Source organism: Mus caroli, chromosome 3 (assembly GCF_900094665.2).
Source record: "Mus caroli chromosome 3, CAROLI_EIJ_v1.1, whole genome shotgun sequence".
Classification (NCBI taxonomy): Eukaryota; Metazoa; Chordata; class Mammalia; order Rodentia; family Muridae; genus Mus; species Mus caroli.
The window spans coordinates 39,941,330-39,959,699 of NC_034572.1; the positions used below are offsets into that span (position 1 = coordinate 39,941,330).

The following is an 18,370-nucleotide window of genomic DNA, read 5'->3' on the forward strand; positions in this document are numbered from 1 at the left end:
GGGCATATCATGTGTGTTCTTTTATGCTTTGGTTACCTCACGCAGGATGATATTTCCCAGATCCATCCATTTGCCTAAGAATTTCATAAATTCATTGTTTTTAATAACTGAGTAGTACTCCATTGTGTAAATCTACATTTTCTGTGTCCATTACTCTGTTGAGGAACATCTAGGTTCTTTCCAGCTTCTAGCTATTATAAACAGGGCTGCTTTGAGCATAGTGGAACATGTGTCTTTATTACCAGTTGGAACATCTTCTGGATATATGCCCAGGAGAGGTATAGCTGTATCATCTGGTAGTACTATGTCCAGTTTTCTGAGAAACCTCCAGACTGATTTCCAGAGTGGTTGTACAAGCTTGCAATCTCACCAGCAATGGAGGAGTGTTCCTCTTTCTCCACATCCTCACCAGCATCTGCTGTCACCTGAAATTTTGATCTTAGCCATTCTAACAGGTGTGAGGTGGAATCTCAGGGTTGTTTTGATTTGCATTTCCCTGATGATTAAGGATGTTGAACATTTTTTCAAATGCTCATCAGCCCTTCGTTATTCCTCAGTTGAGAATTCTTTATTTAACTCTGTACCCCATTTTTAATGGTGTTATTTGAATTTCTGGAATTCAGCTTCTTGAGCTCTTTGTATGTATTGGATATTGGTCCCCTATCAGATTTAGGATTGGTAAAAAAAATTTTCCAATCTGTTGGTGGCCTTTTTGTCTTATTGACAGTATCTTTTGCCCTACAGAAGCTTAGCAATTTTATGTGGTCCCATTTGTCAATTCTTGATCTTACAAAACAGGCCATTGCTGTTCTATTAAGGACAATATTTAATTAGGGTTGGCTTACCATTTCAGAGGTTCAGTCCATTATTTTTGTTATTTTTTCTTATTATTTTTATGAGATATTTTCTTAATTTACATTTCAAATACTATCCCAAAAGTCCCAGATACCCTCCCCATGCCCTGCTTCCCTACGACTCACTTCCACTTCTTGGCCCTGGCGTTCCCTTGTACTGGAGGATATAAAGTTTGCAAGACCAAGGGGCCTCTCTTCCTAATGATGNTCGACTAGGCCATCTGATTCATATGCAGCTAAAGACATGAGTTTTGGGGGTACTGGTTAATTCATATTGTTGTTCTACCTATAGAGTTGTAGACCCCTTCAGCTCCTTGGGAACTTTATCTAGCTCCTCCATTGGGGGCCTTGTGTTCTATTCTATAGATGACTGTGAGCATCCACTTCTGTATTTGCCAGGCACTGGCATAGCCTCACAGGAGACAGCCATATCAGGGTCCTTTCAGCAAAATCTTGCTGGCAGTGTTCAAGCTGGCATGGTTCAGGCAGAGCTGAGAGTTCTACATCTTCATCTGAAGTTGGCTAGCAGATTACTGACTCCCAGGCAGCAAGGACAAGGTATTAAATCCTCCACACACAAGGACACACCTACTCTAATAAGGCTGCAACTTTCAACAGTGCCACTCTCTAGGACAAGCATATACAAACCATCACACTGAGGGTTAGAGTTAGGGTACATTTACACTTCACATCCCTGTTCAATAGCAGGTTTCCAGTCCTCTCTTTCACTTGAGACTCAAAACAATACCAGTAAAATTTAAAATAACTACAAGAAGAGGAAATATATATATTTATATATTTTATATAACACACAAATATGAAATATATTATTTTATCTAATAATATATAACATTTATTAATACTAACATTATTATTCTGAAGGTATAAAGCCTTATGGAATTGTGGAAATTAATTTAAGGTTATCTACCACTAAATATAAAGATTGCAAATATAAATTATTTTTGACTGGTTACACATCTAGTTTTACAATTCTTATATTTATGTGAGTTTGTACAGGTATATTTATGGATCTGTCTATTCAGTGTGTGTAATAATTTCAATTACCTGAAAACCTTTCCAATATTTTAAATATTTGAACATGTGTTGAAAGTAACTTCATAAATGATACTGTTTAAAATTTACTGTAATTTCTAGGTGTATTTCTGTGCTCTGAAGTTCATTTGTGGAGTAACTGANTTTATACACACTCAAATAGCAGATGGAGTTATTTATACTTTTCAGTGTAGTCATTTATAAAGTAGCAGATCTGATATTCAAATGGAATGAAAGCTGGCCAGCATGTCAGTGTAAGACACAATAAACTCTAAACATAGCTCATGGAGTGATCCATGGTAAAAAGCGGCCGCTGTCCTTTAGCAAACCACTGAACTGAATTTAGTTCCTGGGAAAACTGCCAGACAAACAAAAATGCCCACCAAACTCTTCAAGCCATAGAATTACAACATCAAACTAAACATAATTACTACTGCTGATATCTGTCTTAGTGGGCCCTTCCCCTCTCCCTGGCATAACCTCTAAAACCTTAAACTCCAACATCAGTCTGTACTTTAGTCTGGGAAAAATTTACTGTTCTCAAATAATCTGAAAATTAAATATATCTTTATAATATAGCTTCTTTTAAAACACAGGATGCACCTTTTCTTAAGTTGTTTTGGTTTTACTTGTATGTATGTGTGTGAGGGTATGTTCACATGAGTTCAGGCACCTATAGCAGCCAGGAGATATTGTCATATCTCTTGACGTTACAGGTAGTTGTAAGAGATTTTATCAAGATGTTCTCTGGAAACACAATATAGGCTTTAAATTTTTTATATATTTTATATAAGTAAAATAAATAAAAATTCACAGGTAAAGTATAACCATATCATTTCTTCCACTCCTATCTCCAATCACTTCCATGTAAGCCTTTCTCACTCCCCCTTAAATTCTGACATTCATAACCTGTTACTTGTGTGTGTGTGTGCGTGTGTTGGTATAGTATGTGTATGCATGCACATGAACATATTTGTGTGTGTGCATGTGAGTCTGTGTGTGCATGTGAGTCTGTGTGTGCATCCTTATGTATGTGTGTGCATGTGTGTGCATGTATGTGTGCACAAGTGTGTGTATGTGTATGCATGTGGGTATGTATTTAGTGTTGCTAATATGTATATGATTCCAGGTTATTGCACTTGGTATTGCATGACAAAATGGGGACTCATTGTTCACTATACATTCTAAACCACTGAACAGTCTCACTAGTCCAGAAAGTCCTGCCTTCTACAGCTCTACATTTTCCTCCAGTTAACAGGTTTTATATTTTTCTCAGTTTCAATCTCTCAATCTGTAATCTAACTGAGCTTTCAGTTTTGCTTTCATTGACTTAGTTTCAGATGCAGCCACCCTTAAGCACACTCTATTCTGCACAAGCTGAATGGCTAGTACAATGTTTGCAAAACATTTCATAAATATTAAAAGCTTAAAAGTGAATTGTTAATCCCGGTATGCTTGTTTGTACTGGGAATCACAAATTTTGGGAGGTGTAGGCAGGCACATTGGGAGTTTTAGACCGTAAACTTAGTTTTAGGCCAGTCTGAGATATGTGAGACCCTCAAAAATAAAGAAAACAAACAAAACCACAAGTCATTTTCTTTAGTCTAAATAATTTTCTGATATGAAATAGCATAATTAAAGCATTTTTATTATGTTGCAGTCACTCAGTATGCAGCTATGTACAAGTATCTTTATCATTTATCTAGGGTTTCTACTATGCCTTTGGCCATTTCTTCCCTGGATAAAACGTATACAACTTTTTATAATTACCAGTAAACCTTATACAGCATAAGATCTGGACAGATGTGTACCCTCTATTCTATTAGAATCTAGTTTTCTATTGATAAACCCATGCTATTACTTGCTGTATTTCATCAGGGCTTATCTTAACTATAATTTGTCAACCATTGCGGCCACATTTTCATGACTCCTCTGCCATGGTGGCTTTTCTCTGTCCCTCATTTTTTTCTCTCCCTTCTTATAGTTCTCCTCTGATCCCAACCCTGGAAGTCCTAAACTCCATCTATATCTTTTTTGCCTAGCTACTCTTTATTGCATCTTTATTTACCAATCAGAAATAACTTGGGTGCAGGGTAACAGAGTCACTTGGGTCTATGTGCAGTCTCCAAGTCTTGGGGGCTTGCACTTAGCATTTGATAGACAACAAGACCAAACCTCAGCAAAAATGGCATAATAAAAGTATTTTTATTATGCCACAATCACTCAGTATGTAGTTATGTACAAATATCTCTAATTTTTATTGAAAGAAAAAGGTCATTTTACATGGCTGTTAGGAAAATAAGTACTACAAAAGAATCAGGAGACTTTTCAGATATTTCAGAATTGAAAAGCTCAGAGTATGCTCAGCTTTTTTCCATTTCAGTTGATGCCACACTTAAAGTCTGTTTCTCTAAATTTGCTCATCACCGCTGGCAAAGTATTTGTAGTGTGGGTGGTATGACACACCAGTACAGGGTATACTATTTGACATAAAGATTACTTTTCAACTGAAGACAATGGAAATAACGGTTGCTCCAAGGTCCCTGCCCTTCACTCACTTGCCTAAAAGCAGGACATAAGTTGTCAAAGCATTCTTGTTCTTCTATCTGAAAAACAAGCATTAATCACTGCAGAGTGAGACTACTCTAGATCCAGTGTCTATGTTGAGGAAATCAACTCACCAATTCTTCCATGGGTATGATTTTCCCCTTTAGAAAACTAAAATTCCTTCCCCTGCTTTTATCACATTTCTAATACTGTATTGTCTTTCTGCTAGGATGTTACATAAGGCAAAATATCTGATGAAGCCTCAAGTTATTTATCTCTGAGGACTCATGTGTATAGTCCCTATGTACAAGCAAACTCCTTGATTCTCTCATGTTATCCGTGCTCATCCCAAGTCTCATTTTAAAATTACTAACTGGAAGGGTACTAGTTAAAAGAATCTTCCTCCTATAAAATGGAAAAACTGTAGTACTGTTTTCTTTCTTTTTAACCCACTTCCAAACAACTTCAATCTCCTTCCTTATTAGCTGTAGAAAAATCAATGTAATAACGTTAGTGATCAAAGATCATTGACAATGTTGCTGCTACACTCTGAGAATAACACTGACTACTTGAGATCATGCGTGGTGCAGTGGTATTGATAATGCTTAAAGGGATTTCAGTATTAATCACTGCTACTTCATTGTTACAAGATATAAAGTGACATTACCTTATTTAGTCTTAGTAAAAAGTACAAGAAGTTTCCTTAATTATTATATCAAGAAAAAAGTTGTTACTGATGAAATAACTATGGTAGAATTTCAAATTGTGTCATTCTAAGTAGGTTTTCACTTTGAATGAAGAAACACATAAGCATTTTTTAAACAATAAAGAGTCCTTCAACATATTTGGAAAAAGAAGTGCTCTTCACCTGCACACTTTTTTTTTTCAATATTCACATATTTCAGATGAGTGTTTTAAGAACAGGATAACATCTACATGTCTGCTTACTTTCCACCTGATGATGTAGCACTTTTTAAGTACTGGGGCTCTCTGTAGTCCCTACAAGTGAGGTAACTAACTCAAAATTATTATTTAGGAAACATTTAAACACAACTTGAATTTCTAGCTGCTTTACACTTAAGCCAATCTATCAACAACACTGTCCCATGTGTATACTGAGTTTTACTTGAATTATTTCTTTTCCTGTTAGTTCCAGGAAGTCCCTTAACATTAAGTCCCTTAATTATTTTAAATATAAAAATTTAGGTCATCACAGAAAAGGCATACACTGTTGCTTCCTATTTGATATGTTGACACAATACATTTTTGTAATGTATTTCTTTCAAAATCCTGAATGTGGACTGATACTCAGTAAACTCTTATGAGAATCATGGCCTGGGTTCTTGGTGATCTTAAGTCAGGAAGAACACATCTTTATACAGCTCAAAGGATGTGACTGATCTTCTCAAGCATTAGTATGTAAGAAAATTATGTTACTAAAATAGATACACAATACCTTTAAGAAATTATTGCTTCTTATTTGTTTTTTAGATGTTCTTAATTTGTTTCTGGCACTTAGTAGATACTTCCTCTCAAAGTCTTTTTCTTCGTGTTCACTGCTGAGCCTACCAGGCTTCAAGTGATACTTGGACACACTGAGAGCACTTGGTAAACTCAGTGGCTTACAGCAGGAATAGACACTAACATGTGAGAAAGATTTGTGGGGTAGTGGTTGTGGCATTAAAGAGGTGTTAAGGACATAAGAGGTACATATTGTTTACATGTGTAAACCACCCACAGACAAACGCAATTAATAAAAATAAAAAGAACAGGTTTTATAAATCATTCACTTGTAGGGAAGCACAAATTGAAAGTTTCTCTGATCAAAATTAATGTTGTTGCATAACAGACCATTTGTAACCCGGAGAATAAATGACTGTCAATGTGATATTTGGATGGGACATAATTTATCAGATAACAACCACAGGTCATGAAGCATTAAAGATAGCTATTTGCAGAATTGACTTTTTTTTCCAACAAAATAATTTAGTTAACATGTTTAAAGCAATTAATTCATTAAAGGGTGCTATTTATCAACAAAAGCAAGACATTTTTCTCTCCATCAAATAAGAAACAGATGAGGACTTACCCATTAGATTCTTTAAGTCTCCCACACATTTTATAATTTAAAATATTGGTGAGGAAAAAAATATCACACCATATCAAGTACAACTTTATAACGGGTTTCAGATACACAGAACGCTTCTCATATTTCATAATTATGAAGCTACATACTGGAGCAGAAGACACTATCAGTGAAGACTGACCCTACCTTCAACAACAGCTATCAACTATCACAGGTCCTTTTTAAAGGACGGTCCCTAGAGAGCACATCTTCCATCTATATTGGACTTTTTAGTCTTGTACTGGTCTTGATCAGGGAACTACACTTGCTGCAAGAACAACAAAAACATCACAATAAAAATAAACAAATCAGTAGTTTCAGAAGATATTTACCTCACTTTTCCTTAGAATATTTTATTTCTGAATTAGGGTTAATATCAAATATACAAGCTGTTAGGTGTCTACATGTTGATCACACTTAATTTACATAAGGCAAAGAAAAAACAAAAACTCTTTTAACTGGACATGACAGTTTACTGACGGTTATAGAGTTTGAGCTTAGATATTGCTGTTGAATAAGACATTGTTTATAATATACTAATAGAGAACCAAGCAAGCAAGCAACAACAGGACAAGGTTACCATTTTGATGGCCTAATTTGGAAATTTGATGTTAATGAAAACGCAATGGACCTCCATTTTAATGACTATTAATATCTTTATTATGAGATATGCACTTTATTTATTATTGAACAATGTCTATATTTGCTTAAGAATTATATGTCACAGGAAGTCTAAGTAGGTGTTAAGGAATGTACAATAGTTAATATTTGATACATTAAAAGCAATTGTCTCCTCATCTCTGGATTGCAGTATTTTTTAAAATTCAAAAAATAATAAACAAACAATATTAATAAATTATTATCTACTATTCATTGACATTAAATTTACAATATAATTTTATTTACAAGTTATTTGTTATAAATTGAATCAGCAAATTCTTAACTATTACATATCAACTCATAATGTGTTCTTAGTACAGATAATAAAATTATTTGTGCATATTAATCTCATAGGTTACAGCTTTCTTGACATGGAAGTTAGTGTTTAACGGGGCAAAGAAATAACAACAACAAAAAAGAAAATAAGTACCTGCAGGTTAAGGATGGAGGCTGTGAAGATGGTACAATAGGTGCTCTGATGGGGCAAATGTAGTGGGAAAGAGCTACTTTCAGTGAGGAATGAAACAAATGAGGAAGACTATTGTGACAAAATAAAAGTTGATGTGCTGCTTACACAGATGAAATTAGTTACCTCCCAAGTGATAAAAAAACAAAAATCAGTGTTCCACAGTGTTGGGACGAAGTATTATCAGAGCATGTATGACCAGGAAGGAGACGAGATGGATGGGGTTGGGGGTGATCATCAAGCTCTCAAAAGCAGGACCATGTAGCTTGTTTTATCTTGTAGGTTTACCCTGAATGAGAGAAAAATGTGACGGTTCCTCTAATATTGGGAAAACTTGATGCCATCCTATAGTATTTTATTCTAAAAATAAGAGATATATACTTTCACCTACACATACTCACTGTGAACAATATCAAGGAAATAGTTTTCACAGACTTTAATGTGGGACTCCAAACAGATTCTATAATACTTCTGTGGTATGATTGGAAGGCCTCACTTGGGAATCTATCATTTTTCTGTTCCCTCATGAAAGTTTTCATATTACAACAAACCATGTTCTAAATAACTTATAGTGTGACATATGACATGAGATTTATGTCATAAATGAACATGGGGAGGGGCAAAGCTTGTCATCACTTCCTACAGTAGACTGTTACACTGTTGTATATTATAAGAAAAATAATCTAAGCAAAGAACCTGTATCACAAATTACTGAAATGAAGAAAAGTCATATTTCTGGGGTTTTATTGTAAACAGATATTTTGACATAGCTCAGTTTTCTTGTGCATCTATTATCAGTTACTAGAGACTAATACAAAATAAAATTCCCAGTAGAGTTAGGTAAGTAAAAGTATACATACATTTCTTGTCTAAAATTAGTTGCAAGAGACATAGTCCACAGTAAAGTAATACATAAAGTAGAATCTTGGTTTCCACCACAAAACAAAACTATGTTTGGGCACAGCAGGTGAGTCAGCAAGTAATGATTCTATCCTAAGACTGGCTTGTTTGAATTATAAGGCATTGAGTCCCCATGCTTTGGCAGCACAATTCTTGTACAGTTAGACATTTATACCCAGTATGTGTCTATAAGGAAATGGTACTTCTGATAATTGTGCTGTAGCATGATCTGGACTGACTTTGGTCTTGAGGTCAAAATTATAGTTGAACCAATGAAGAAGAAAATAATATCTCAAAAGCTCAGAATTTTACCTTCTGAATAAAAATTATGCTTGAAATCACATCCTGTAGTTACCTTCGAAAGTATCACCACTTTTTCCTTATATTATATAAAGGCATGTTTACTAATGAGACATTTCTGTTAAATTTTCTGTAAACAGACACTCAATATGTTCATTGAAAATCTAATTCTTTCTCCTAACTACCAAGCAAAGCCTTTCCTCAACACTTATAAGCTGGAAAACACGCTACTTATTATAACATTGTCTTTCTGTTGTCTCAGCTGTCATTAGAACATCCTTTATGTTTGAATGTCTCATGTGTAACATCACATAGGCTACTAAAACAGTGTAACATAAGTTACTTCTCCCTTAGTTGTTTAAAGGAAGAAAAGTATCACAAATTTTCTGAATATAGATACCATGCTACAATTCGAAAGGTCTATTAGTCATGTTAAATGTACTAAACCTGGCTTCCAATAGCACGAACTCATTGTAACCTGCTGAGGCAGGGCATACATTTTCAGAGCCACAGTGTTCAAAAACCTCCAAATGACAGGAACCAAACTGGTGCAGAAATCTCAAGCAAAATAACATACTTTGTTTTTCATCTGCTTTTAAGAACATAAAACCTTTTTGCCTAGTGTGTTTCCCTTTTCAGTCTTTCACTTGATAGTAGAATCTCTCCACTTCATCCCTTAACCTTTTCTTCCCTTTTGTTGAAGTAGCTGAAAGTACCATGCTGAACTCCTGATATTCTGATTTCAGTAACAGTAGAGCAGCACCTATTTTTTTCTTTGTGTGCTGACATGTCTCCCAGAGAACAGCAAGTCAAGGCTGTGAGGATGTGCCTGTATTTCCTACAGAGTTGAGATCAGATCTTTCATCCCTTGAAGCCTTCATCTACTGTGAAAAGTACTGAAAAGTCTCCACTCACACTTTAAATACAGAACCATGCCTACTCTTCAGGAATCCCCACCTCTCCTATTCTGGCTTCTTTTTTGATACATCCCGGACATGATTCTTTCGTCTTTTATCAGCTTCTTCTCTGAAGGTGGTGTTGATTGAACATTTGTATATTCTGTCTCAGAGCCTTTCGTGTGTGAGGATAAAAGCTGATATTTTCCTCGTGCTAAAGAAATTGGCTCTCTGTCACATGTAATAGAACAGAAATAGAACCAGAATAGATCTGGTTAAAGAGTATTAAAAGTTATAAAAGTTTTGTTTAAGTGTCACAAATTTTACATTGTTTATTTCCGTAGGTGAATTATTTACTATCTCATATATACTTTCAAATTATTTTCAAATTCTTGTTGCTTTTGCATCTTAATTTTATTGTCGTTTGTATTTTATATTTGAGGAGACAGGCATGGTATTTTGCAGAGTTACATGCAGTTTAGGTTTGATAAAATTGAGGCTGGATTTGAACTGGCTATGCCTGCTTACATCGTTCAAGTATTTTTATCACTGGCATGTGTCACTGAGCCTAAAGATTAAATATTAATGACTGCAATTCTTATAAAAGATATTGAGAATAAACTATATTTGACCCTTCACTCAAATGAGATGGGATTATAAAAACTACTAACATAATCAACGTTTTCAAAACCATTATTTCATGAGAGATACTTAGAGATATTTATGAATTAAAAGTAGATAAAGATACCATTAAATCAATTAAAAAATATGCAACAGTACTATTTAATGATTCCAAAAGTTATATACTTAGTATTAACAACTAATTTTAAAATGTACTGTATGCTCCTGAGCTAGCTAAAATCACAGATAACCTCTTCAAGACACTGTGGAATTAGTTGTTTTCTGATCATAGGGCAGGGTGAGTGCTATAATTACTCTCACTACCTGACATTGCAAAGTAGCATCTAAAAAATTATTAACACATCAGAAAAGACAAATATTTGGAACCAGGATTGATTTCTGACAGATGAACATCATTTCATGTCAAAAAATTAAGAAAAGTCAGCTAAATAACTTCGACAATAACTTGAAGTAACTCTGACTCTGCTTTGTATTGTTTAAAATAGAGGTGCATAGAAATAACATATTTTATTGATATGTAATTTAACTAAGCTGGTCATAGGAGAGCATTTTAAAATGTGATAATCATGGCTATTTAGTGTTTCTTAGCAAATTATAAAATAATTTAATTGGATAATGTAAGTCCATGGTTATCTGATAGAATGTATAGGATTATTTCAATCTTCTTGTATCTGCTGAGGCTCATATTTCGTTTTGGAGAAGGTTCCATAAAGTGCGGAGAAGAAGGTATGTTCTCTTGTTTTGGGGTAAAGTGTTTTATAGATATCTATAATATCCATTTGGTTAATAACTTCTGTCAGTTTCACTATGTCTCTGTTTAGTTTCTGTTTCAAGACCTGTTCATTGGTGAAAGTGGGGTGTTGAAGTTCACCAGTATTAATGTGTGAGGTTCAATGTTTGTTTTGAGTTTTAGTATAAATTTTATGAATGTGGGTACCCTTGCATTTGGGGCATAGAAGTCAGAATTGAGACTCCTTCTTTGTAGATTTTGCCTTTGATGAATATAAAATGTCCTTCCCCAATTTCTTTGATAATTTTAGTTGAATGTATATTTTATTTGATAATAGAATGGCTACTCCAGCCCGTTTCTTGGGACCATTTGCTAATAAAACTCTTTTATAGCCCTTTACTCTGAGTAGTATCTGTCTTTATCACAGAAATGTGTTTCTTACATGCTTCAAAATACTAGATCCTGTTTATTTATCCAGTCTGATAGCCTGTGTCTTTTTATTGGGGAATTGAGTCCATTGATATTGAGAGATATAAAGTCCAATCATTTTTAGTTCCTGTTATTTTTGTTGTTGGAGATGGTATTATGTGTGCGTGATTCTGTGCTTTTGGGTTTGTTGTGAGACACAATGAAATATTACTATTCAGCTACTGAAAATGAGAACATCATGAATTTTACAGGAAATTGGAGGAACTAGAAGATATTATCCTGAATGACCCAAAAGGACATGCATGGTATGTAGATATTGGTGAGTGGATATTAACCAAAAATTACAAAATAGCCAGGATATAACCCACATATCATAAGAAATTTAACAAGCAGGAAGGCCCAAATAAGGATGCTTCGATCCCACTTGGGAAGGAAAACAAAATAATTACAGATGGCAAATGAAGGGAAGGACCTTGGTGGGAGCTGGGAGGAGGAAGGGGAAAGGAAAACAAGATCAGGGATGGTGGTGACAGGAGAGAGCCCAGAGGGCCAGGAAAATGAGTGGAAGTATGCAGTTTCTAGTGGTTGGATGTGCAGGGACCTTCTATAAAGTCCCAGAGACCTGGGAGGCGAGAGACTCTCAGTACTGGATGGCTGTCTCCTTAGTCAAAATGCCCAACAGCAAGCAGAGGGAATTTGAAGAGTCCACCCACAGTAGATAAACAGGCCGTCAAGTAGAGAAACAGGGTTACCAAGCCACAGTCAAAATTTCTGATCCAGAATTGTTCCTGTCTAAAAGAACTGAAGGGAGAAAAATTAAGAGACTGAAGAAAAGGCTGTCCAATGACAGACCCAACTTCGGATCCATCTCAAGATGAGGCACCAAGGCCTGACACAATTGCTGATGCTATGTTGTGTTTACAGACAGGAGGCTAGGTTGGTTGCCTTCTGAGAGGCCCCACCAGCAGCTGACTGAGACAAATGCAGATACTTTCATTCAACCATTGGACTGTAGTTGGGGACCCCTATGGTTGAATTTGCAGAAGGATTGAAGGAGAATGACCCCATAGAAAGACCAATAGTCTCAACTAACTTGAATCCCTGGGAATCTCAGAGACCTAGCCCCCAACCAGAGAGCATATATGAGATACTCCCAGACCCCCAATCACATATATAGTATAAGACTGCCTGTTCTGGCCTCACTGGGAGAAGATGTGTCTTATCCTATAGAGATTTGTGGCTCCAGGGAATGGGGATGCCCAGAGGTGGAGATAAACCTACTTGAAGGCAAGGGGGAGGGGAATGAGGTGAGGAGCTGTGGAGGGTACTGGGAGGGGGCAATGACTGGAATATAAATGTAAATTACAAAGAACATTAACTCCGATATTTCTAATATCTGCAATGATTTCTTCCTCTGGTTTTAATCTGGTTATGTAAGAGAACATAAATTTAATTTAAAAACAGAAAAGAAAACATTAATACCTTATTTTAACAAGTGTCCCTAGTGAAATTATAAAACAATATTTCCAAAGATGATAGTTTAAATATGACTTGCTCTGTGTATTCATATAATCTTTACAGCATTCTATGTGCTATGTTCTAATCTTTTGGTCATCTAGGTAGGACTATGATCTCTATGGGCTGGTGTGGTAGAAGAGTTAGATTGCCTACCATCAGAGAGGAGAACTACTTTCTGTTAAATATTTTTTTTCAGTTTTGCATAATCATTTGTTATATAAAATTAAAATGAACTTATTTATAATTTTGAAGACATTTTCCTATTTTAAGGGTTATGAAATTATAGGAATTAATACTAGAATATTATAACAAAAGAGATGCTTCTTCAGGCAAAAGTCTTCACCATACAAGGCCTGGCTACCTGAGTTTAATCCCAGCAAACTGCATAAAGGTAGAAAAGGTGAAGTTTTCCTACAAAGCTTTTTTCTGGTATGTGATATCCAGGGAATAGCTTCTTGAGCCTGCTATTCTAGTTTCTGTTAAATGCCTACAAATTCTTGAAGAAAGGCAGTACCCTGTGAGCCTCTCCTATACCTGCAATCTATGATAAAGAGTTAATGGGCTTAGTGCTCTTTGGTTCCCTGTGGATAATTACAGCTGCTGACTGTTCAAGGCAGAAATGGCCATATCATGTGTGGGTGACAGCATTGTCCATTCATCCTAATACCTCTACCATTTTTCAAATAGAACCTAATACAAAGAAATACAAAATTATCCTCACTTTTCACTTTTTGGTTAAAGATTACTGTGATCTATTAGTCAACTGAAGATGCAAATACATAAACTTAAGCACAAGCAAGGGTGTTTGTTTACATAATTTCCCAGAGCAGGTGCAGGGAGGGTCTTAGTGGTAAACTGCAGTCATCTAGGTGGAGGCAAGCATTGCTTCCTGAAAAGTCCTAATTACCCTCATTATCCCTATTTGATTGAACAATCAGAATTAATGATTGAGCTATCAAAATTCATTGTAAATAGTGACCAGATTAGGATGCTAACTACAGTAAAGGTTTTTGGTCATCTCCCAGCAATTGATGCAAGAATTTCTGAAAATTGAATAATCATATTCCTTGAATAATATTCCAACCATTTAATTTGTAGTTGTATTTACCACTTATAAAAGATAATAGAGCACTTTCACGGTGTTTTTCTAGAATAAGCTTGGGTTCACATAAAATATTTACAACACTGAAAACTGAAGAAAACATAAAAAAAAAAGGAGGAAAACATACAGGATAGTAAGAGCATCAATACCTGAACTGAAGTCAGATTTTTGGGGATTAGTTGGAATATAAGAATGAGACAGTAGTGAGAAGTGACAGTGTATATAAGAATAATGACTTCAAGATGTACCTGACCTCAAGAAAAGCCTGAAGTAGTTTTTGTATAAGACTCTTGATACCAACCTGTTTCCAGTTACATTAAGACAGATGAATCCACAAAATAACACTATTCTTAATACTAATACTAGCCTTAGTATTGAACACATTAGAAGAATATCAGCTCATGGGATATATTCCTATTTTTATAGCAATAATATTTCACTTGGTGCAATGACTCATTTGTCAACTGAAAATGTTGATAAACTTTTAAGATTAATGTTTCATAAGTCTTCAATTGTACACAGAAAATACTATAGGCACCTAAGGAAATCAGAAGTGGGAAAATAGGTCTTCCTCAGTCACAAGCACAGCAATGAATAGTCCCATGACAAATGATCATCCCAAACACACACGTAAAAGTAACATTATATGGACTCAACAGGTTATAATTGGGAATATATATGTCATATAAATATATATGTCATGTCATTTATACACACACACACACACATACACACACATATACATGTATTAACAATCCAAAAAAAATGAGGTTATGAATTTAAAGAATAGGGGGAAGGGGTATATAGGAAGTTTTTGAGGGAGGAATGTCAAGGAAAAATGTTATAATTAAATTACAACCTCAAAATAAAAACAAAACCAAAAATGATTAAAATGGAACATTTTATGGTACATGCTCATTGCAACAATTAAAACTGAGAAGATAATTTATAAAGCTTAAAGAAAATGTTTTTGTTTTCTCATATCAGGAAATCATGCTCTGCATAATGCCTTCTTATATGCTTTTGTTTCTTCTTTACATTTGAGATGTTTTCTAGGTAGTATTCTTAGGCCTCTGTGTAACATTTATCTTAGGTAGCTGTTGTCCTGCTCTGACCTCCTGTCCTATTAGTCTGTCCTTAATTTATCAAGTAGAAACACAAATGAAAGAGTTATTATGAAAGGAACTTTTCCCTAAACATTTAGCTCCGATAGCAAATCAACAGAACTTTTCTCAGATGCATTCTTCCACAGTTGGAAATTTTCAGAATTCTATTGACACTCTGTAGTATGGAACTGTAGTTGAAGGAAGCACTCATGTAGCCAAGTTAGGAAAACAGTTTATCAGACATTGAATAAGAGTTATAATTCATGAATTCTTTGTATTCCTCTCATAATCCTTCCAAATCAATGTTTACTATAACCATCATATATATTTCTAATTATCACACTAAAACACAGAGAAACATATGCATCATGACCATAATTATCATTCATAATAATTGGACAACATCTATGAACTCCTTTTAAAATCTATTTTGCATTTAAACATTCCATTAGTTCCTTTGGGAATTTCATGGGTTTTGATTATATTCACTTCTCAGTTCTCAGGTCCAACCTCCATTTTTATCCATCCAACTTGATGTCCATCTTCCCCCATTAATAACAATTGTGTTGCCTGAATTGTGTTGCCTTTGAAATGTGGGGCCTATCACTGAAGCATAATCAGTTTGGCAGGTGCTATACTGTTAGGGAAATTAAATTCATCTTCAACCAGGAATTGCCAAAAACTTCACTCTTAGTGGTAGAATTTTGAAACCAATAAGGTTTTACGCTATTAAACAATAAATGAGAACAATTAATTTATCTCTGTTTCAGGTATTATATATATACATATATGTATATATATATATATATACACATACATTATATATACATATATGTATATATATGTATATATATACATATATGTATATATATGTATATATATACATATATATTCCTTAATCATCTTAATATCCTCTTCTGTATTTTATTATCTAGCTCCATCTTTCAATTGTTACCCGTCCTCTAACCTTCAAGCTCTCTTGTTTCCATGCAGTCTCAACAACATAGCTGACAATACCTGACCTATGACAACACCAGTTGGCATGCTAACACTAATGGGAAAAATCTCATGGGCTCACAACTCTAGATGAATAGCTGAAGACAATTTATGAATGTAGAGAGTGAGATGCAGTCTTCTGCAGGGATAAGTTATCTAATTGGTTACCCAATATGAAATGGTCAGTACTAAACAAATGAGCAATACTAAGAGAATTCAGTATGTTGTATTTGTATGGTTGTATACATGTCACAATAATAAAGGAAAACAATAGAGATAATACTTCAATACATTAAAATACTCTAAAGTAAAAAGGTAATTTACTTTATTATTTCTGATCTAACAATTGTATTCTTCTACAATTTTATGCTATAAGGTATTGTGATGAGTATAATTAATATCTTTTAATGTAACTTTTTAGTATATATTAGCATGAATTATGCATTTTATTGTATATAATATATTATATTATACATTTTATATTATGTATTATTATCTTATACCACATAACATGCATCATATTTTACATATTATATAATATGTCATATGTTTATGATGTATTATACATAATATTATATTATATATCATATATTGTATTTCATATATTATATTTTTATAGTATATATGGTAAATTGTTCACATATATGTATGTATATACATAGATTTCTAGTTTTTTTTTAATACCAGTCATTCCATGTAATCCTCTATTAAGGTCTCTGAAAGCACCAGGACCTGCAGAGTAATAATTCATGTGGCACAAGATGAAACCCTGTCCAATAAGACTTAGTAGTCAGTGTTAGTTTAAATGTCAAGAGTCTGACACAAGAAAATTTATTTTTGGTCTATTTATGAACAGTATAAATTTGGAAAAAAGTTCCATGGTTACAATTACCTTAATCCTGTATACATGATAAAGCTTAAGGAATTGACTATTTTGAAATTACTTGCAAATTACATGTGACCTCTTCCGTAAAGATTGATTCTATAGATTGACTGAGAAACAGTGCTCGAGATAGAGTCTAAGTAGGATGGTTGAGATGTATAAAAGTCTGGGAGAGTCCAGTGTGACCTAGACCTACAGATAGCACAGAGGCCAACTGTGCTCTGTTCCATTTTTGAAGTACATGTGGCACTCTTATAGAGATTTTTTTTTTTTGCAAAATAAACAATAATCAAGATAAAATTATTGGAAGAAAGACCTAAATAAGCACAGAGTCTGGGGGAGTAAGATGTGGCCTTTTCCAACATATAACACAGAAGTCATCTAGATTATAAGCTATCTGCTGTCCTGATTGTATGAGCCCAGGCAAACTAGGTATTATTTAACCCTACAGATAGCACAGGTGTCAATATGCTATAAGCTCCCCTTATTTCCAGTCTTCTAGGTGAAAGACAGATTATATATCTCTTGTTAAAGAGACAACCCTATTTGTGTAACATTTCTGGTTTCCCTAGTGCTTTCTGTGAGGGTAGATACCTGTGTGTACTCTCAAAAATTCTCAGGGTTATATATTGTAAAAATAATTCTCTGATACTCTAAACATACAGTTATCTGACAGGGGAGATACTACAATCACCACGAAGGTGACATTCCCAAGGCAAAGCTTACCCATTCCACTCTGGATGTGCTCACCCAGGCATTCCCCACATGCAGGAAACACGGCTGTATAATTTGAGGTAGCTGAGTACCGTGTTCACACTCTCCCATGGAAAACAAATGAAACTATGGGCATGCATTTGTATCTTATGCTTTTCCCTATTCCGTACACATGAGCATGGACTAAATGTCTCTCTGCATGTTAACCACTTACCATAAACTGTGCCATCACAAAAGTTTCATGACATTTTGAATAAAGGCAGGAAAATAAGTGCAAGTTCCTTTTTCTTTTCTCATAATTTCCCAGGCAGAAAGATTAAAGTTTTACCACAGATCTTAGCGAGCTCAGCATGCTAATTTCTTAGGTACTTTTTTCTTTTTTTTTTTTTTCATTGAATTGATAACTTCATTGTTTTCATTCGTAGGGTCACTTCATGGCTTATATATGT

General features: G+C 34.5%; 1 non-coding gene across 1 annotated transcript; it reads left to right on the top strand.

The window, feature by feature from the left end:
- The first annotated feature begins 17,868 nt into the window (after positions 1-17,868).
- LOC115030774 lies at positions 17,869-18,033 on the top strand. Its single transcript, XR_003836365.1, has one exon. It is a non-coding gene; the product is annotated as a U1 spliceosomal RNA (small nuclear RNA).
- The last annotated feature ends 337 nt before the right edge of the window (positions 18,034-18,370 follow it).